Source organism: Dermacentor variabilis, chromosome 2 (assembly GCF_050947875.1).
Source record: "Dermacentor variabilis isolate Ectoservices chromosome 2, ASM5094787v1, whole genome shotgun sequence".
Classification (NCBI taxonomy): Eukaryota; Metazoa; Arthropoda; class Arachnida; order Ixodida; family Ixodidae; genus Dermacentor; species Dermacentor variabilis.
The window spans coordinates 59,572,904-59,578,742 of NC_134569.1; positions in this window are offsets into that span (position 1 = coordinate 59,572,904).

A 5,839-nucleotide genomic window follows, 5' to 3' on the forward strand; every position below is an offset into this window, starting at 1 on the left:
ATTGTCGTATTCGCATACAAAGGAATCAGTGTTTATTACCTTAGCTATTTGAACAAAGTAATTGCATTTCTTCAGATTTTGTCTCTCTAATTTTCAAGCACACTCTCGGAGCACGACATATAAGCACAGAATAAAGAACATGCAGTCATACGCGTTCTTGCATGCGATGGATAAATGGATTTTATGAGCCGGTACCTCGTTTGAAATGGTGTGGTGGCGGGTGCCACCAAGCTAGTTATATTTACCTTTTTTCGTGTTGAGAAACTATAGAATCATTAGGCAATTTATTGCTCTAAATTGTAATGTCTTTTAATTCTGTGTGTTCCGGCCCTTTACCTTTATGCCACCAGACACCAATATTTGATCCATCTTTTAATATTTTCCACCGCAGAGTCATTCAGCTTCTCTACAATATATTTAAAGCCCAGTAACTTCGTCCTCATTTACATCTGACTGAGTGCTGCGATATGCAAATAAAATATATCCTCAATAGTTTCTGTGTTATTTTATGTTATTTTATGTTTCTATGGTATCTATGCATGGATAGTCGTCATCCCCCGTGTGTGCCTCAATCGCTCGTAAGACGAGGGAAATATCCATTCCTGTCCGGCCTGTCCATTCACAATGCCGGTAGAAGGCCGGGCTTCGCTGGCTTGCCCGATGTCTTCGGGTTACCGGTTACGTATCCGCAGTGCCTGCTTCTGCTAGTCAGGGCACTAGTCGCAGAGAGAACGACAACGTTCAGCCGCTGTGCGCGTCGCGTCCATCTTCATGAATGGCAGGGGAGAAGCATTCCTGCAGCCGACCACATTGCGAAAGTTCAACATCGTATAGCCGTAGAGCCTGGGCAGTTAAGGAAAGAAATGACTTTTAAGTATAGTGTAGGCGCCACAAAAAATCTTGTAAACTTATAATTTATACGAGGCGCTACTTATGCTATTCAAACTGCGCGCGCATACGCTTGTGATGGTGATGATGCTACGACTGGCTGCTCGCCATGCATGGTGCCACTTCGGCTTGTTGTAACTGACCATAATCTTCAAAAAGTAGTAAACTATTTATGCTATTTTTAACGCCTAGTATGAGTATTAGTCAATGCCAATAAGATGCTACGCTAGTTTTTCGTCTACTTCCTTTACCGGAAGTACACGGCTTTTAAAGAAATCAACTTCCGGGATTCTTCATGCCACGGAGTTCGTGACGAGCACATCGAAAATGGATTTCACCGCTGTTTCTGCGCACGCGCGAGGAGCAGTAGCTGCGAGAGAGAAATGTGGGGACTTTTGGTGCTCAAGATTTCTCGTCGTTTAGGTACTACGGGGAAGAAAACCGTTTGCTCCGTTTGTCCCTAGCCGAGCTTGCAGCGCAGAATCGACAGGATGCGTGGCCGGCAAGGCGGGAAAAGCCACGACCGAGGCGAGTTTGTTTCTATTTTGTTGCGACGGTAGCATATTAAATTTTATAGTCGCAAGGGGATACGTTTGGAAGTGAGGTGTCTTCTCGGATGACTTTAGTGGCAAAGCATTACGTCGTGCCGATGCATTGTTCATTAGTGTCGTTGATCAAGGTCAGCATACCACACACTTCAGGGGAATCGCGGGAACGGAAACAGTTTATGAATTAACTGCCGTGCCGATGCATTAGTTCTTAATGTAACTGAGAATACAGCACACTTGGAGGTTCGTGGGAATGGAAATCTTGTACTCTGTATGTGTAAGTATAAAACTTGCGTCGTCATGCAATCTGAGCCGTAGATCGTTGCGAGAGCTGTATAGCCACACTGGCAAAACACTACGCCCTGCGGATGAATACGGAAGAAATGTATGCAAAAGAAAAGTGGTCGTCATGCAATTTCATAGCAGTAGACCTTTGTGAAAGCTGTGCAGTAACACTGATGTTGGCTAGTTAATAATCCCGGCTGTTACAATGTCTAGCTCATATACGGGGCGCTCTATGTGGGCGAAACAAGGGCTCAGATCACTACAACTGCATGCGAAATAGCTCTGAATGCCTGCCAGTACACTTGTTCGGCGTCTCTGTGGTCAGCCAATGACAAACGCATTGCACGAAACAGTGAGACTTTGTTTAATCCGCAATGCTTGTGTGGCGAACAGGAGAGCAAAAGGTGAAAACAATGTTTTCATACAAGGCAAGTTATCCATGTAGTGGAATTGCATTTATCGTTGGTGTAGTGTTGATGCACTTTCTGAAGTCCAACCTTTAATGCAACTTAGTTTTCGTTGGTGCAAGTGCTTCTACTGGAAACATCCAAAATATGATTTAACAAATCAGGTTGCTGTCTTGTAGTTTTAGAAATTTTCCTCTGGTCTTAAGTCTTTTCTGAATCTGGAAGAGCTGGCTGATTGCACATTTCATCTCGAGATAGCTCGCACACTTCCAGCAGCACAGGTTAGCACACTTTGTTGAGAGTGCAGATGAGCACTGCAAATTCAATCATTTTGATGAGGCACCGATCTAATGCCACTCACTCTTGCCACAGCACTTTTTCAACTTGTACTGTACTTGTTTCTTCCACCTTCCATTTGCAGCACCAGGGCTAAGGCACAACAGCAATAACATTTCTAGCAGAAAATTCTTGCTCCTTGGCATCTGAGCTCCCCATTCATTTGCTACTTTCTTCAAATTTTTCTTTTCATGTGATGCTCTTGCCTTCACACACTGTCAGGCTTCTCCTTCATGCGTTTCTTTAATACTCCTTCTGTCTGCTTCTTGCTCGACATACCGTGCATGCCTTCAGTCATGTCCAATTGATCGATGCAGTCTTGTCCTTTTGTCTCTCTCCTCCAGAACCTGCAACTTTCGACAACCTAGCATTATTTTGCTTCTTTTTGTGATAGTGCCTGGCTATCTGTTGCTGATGCCACACATTCACTTTGCAATGGTTTATTAGACCACATACATAAATTAGTAGCTGTACAAAACCTTGACTCTCTAGCACTTCCGCAAAATTCATGCAGAAGTGGAAACACAGATTACACTTCATTCCTCAGCACAGCTTACTATGTCTGCATCAAAGCTTGATATTACCTACACGTGTGCACTGTCTTTGTGTCTTCCTTTGTAGCTGTAGGTCACTGCATGAGCAGAAAAAGATTTTGTTGCTGAAATGTTCATGTGCTTAAGTAGGCAATGTAGTGTACTTGATTTTCACAATGCTTAACTCAATTGGTGGTATGCCTGCACTATAACATGCACAAACTGAACAGCATATCCAAACAAGAAAATTGCCTGCCTATCACAGTTAGGTTGAGTCATTTGAATGAAAGTTGGGACAGTTTTTGTATGGGATGGCTGATGGCATTCAGGCTCATCATGTCAACATCAAAGTGGGAGCAAAAACGCAGTACATGTATAAAATATGAGCAGTTTTATTGGATTGTGGTGCTTTACATGCACCTCACTTCAAGCACAACGATGTCTTTGCGTGTCACCAGTGTCGAAATGAAGCCACTCCAGCTGGTGAGCAATGTGCTTGCAGATGGCATTGGCTACATTCCTTTGGAAAGGCATCCTCATGTTGCACAATGTAGTGAAGATGAAGGCTTTTAAATTAATGTGTACTTTATTTTTTATTTACCTCTCACCTACTGTTGCCAACACAAATGATGTCTCCTGGTAAGCCGAATGCCTGTGAACATTGCAAGGCACAGTGTCAGGCAACCGTTTATAATCTTCAGCATAATACTGTAGAAGGCGGCCTTCTGGTTTGTATGCATGAAAGCACCAGGAAAGCAAGCTGGATAGGCTAAAGACTAGCTGACTTGACAGCTCTGTACAGCCTGTACTGCTTACAGAAAGCAAGTCACACTGGTCATGGGACCTATAGCAGCGGCATGCAAATAGAGGTTTGTATTGCCTGTAGTACATATACATAGCCTTTCTTTGAAAAATATGTTTGGTCACTTTTCATTAACTTTACCTAGTCAGGACATGCATTATCACTTAAGCTGCTTGGTCTTCAAATAAAACGAGCATTTTCTGCATAGTAACTTTTACCTACATGAAATATGTGGTGATGTTGACCTGTAGAAGTGTACAGAATCATAAAATCTTGAAGCACTTAAGCAGAATTTATAAACAATGCTAAATTTAGGTGGACTGACAAACTGAATTGTACAACACAGATAATATAGGGCATTTGCAAGACAGTTTCTTGAGGGCCTAGTTCCTAGAAGGTATTTAGAACGAAAACAGTGTCAACTGATTGGAAAAGGAAAGGGGACAGACACAGTGCTCACTTATGACTCAATGTTTTTTTTTGTGTGTGTGTGTTTGTGTGTGCAGTAATATATACGAGGTGGGTTCAAAAAGAAACCGAACTTTTGAAATAGTGTGCCAATCAGCAGAGGGAGCGCGCTGCGGCTACTGAGCGCATGTAGTGGCAAGTTTAGACAACAAACTGCCATTGCCGTGTTTCGCTCTGACCGTAGTTGGCGAGCTACAGCCGCTGAAGTGAGCACATGAACAAGCTGCTCTTCGGATTGGTGCCAAAGTGACAATGAAGAAATTGGAAGAACAGTGTGTGTGTGTGAAGTTCTGCTACAAACTTGGGAAAACTTTCACAGAGACTTTTCAATTGCTTAGCCAAGCATACGGGGAGGACTATGCGAGTCGCACGCAGTGCTATGGTTGGTTCAAGCGTTTTGAAGAGGGAAGAATGTTGGTCGGTGACGATCCCAAGCCTGGACAACCTTCCACATCCACAGATGATGACCACATTGAGAGAGTTCGAACTGTGATTTGTGGAAATCGTTGTTTGACTGTTCGAGAAGTCGCTGATGAAGTGGGTATCAGCGTAGGATCATGTCATGAAATTTTGAGTGACAAACTAGGGATGCGTCGTGTCAGTGCAAAATTTGTGCCACATTTGTTGTCTGGTGCACAGAAGCAGACCCGTGTTGAAATCAGCGAGGAAATGCTTGCCACTGCCACTGACGATGAAAACTTTCTTAAGAACATCATAACAGCCGATGAGACATGGGTTTATGCCTACAATGTTGAAACGAAAGTGCAGTCGTCGCAGTGGGTGGCCAAAGGTTCTCCTCGTCCAAAAAAAGCATGCATGAGTCGGTCAAAAATGAAGGTGATGTTGGTTGTGTTTTTTTACTGCAAAGGCATTGCCCATCAGGAATTTGTGCCACATGGTTAGATGGTAAACAAAGTTTGCCAGGGAACCCTAGCATATTTGAGAGATTCTGTGTGCAGTAAGAGGCCTGAATTGTGGGAAAATCAGGCTTGAATGTTGCATCATGACAATGCCCTGGCTCACATGTCGCTCCTTGTCCGCAGCTACTTAGCGAAACACCACACTTCTTTTGTGCCCCACCCACCATATTCTCCGGACCTAGACCCTTTCCAAATCTTAGAGGAGATTCAGGACAATGCGAGAAGAGACCTGCATGCCATTCCAGAAATTGCATTCCAGGGGGCTTTCCAAAAATGGAAGAAAAGATGGGAAGAGTGCATTGCCAGTAGAGGGGACTATTTTGAAGGGGACAGCACTTAAGATGTTGTACCATAAGCAGCAAAGCTGTTATAGCAAAAGTTCGGTTTCTTTTTCAACACACCTCATATGCATGGAAAGGGTGGGGTTCAAGGCAGGTGCAACAAGAATGCCAAATGTGAGGTCGAATGTAGAGTTTAATGTCCAAACCACAGCAGTAAGCTGGTAACCTTTAAATGGTAAGCAGAACAGTAATGCTACGGGAACTGTCATGCCCTTCATAATTGTAACAACCGTCGGAATGTTGAAGTGTCTTTCAATGTCCCATTAATTTCCACTATTCTCATTCTAAATGGGCAAATGCGCCTCCATTCA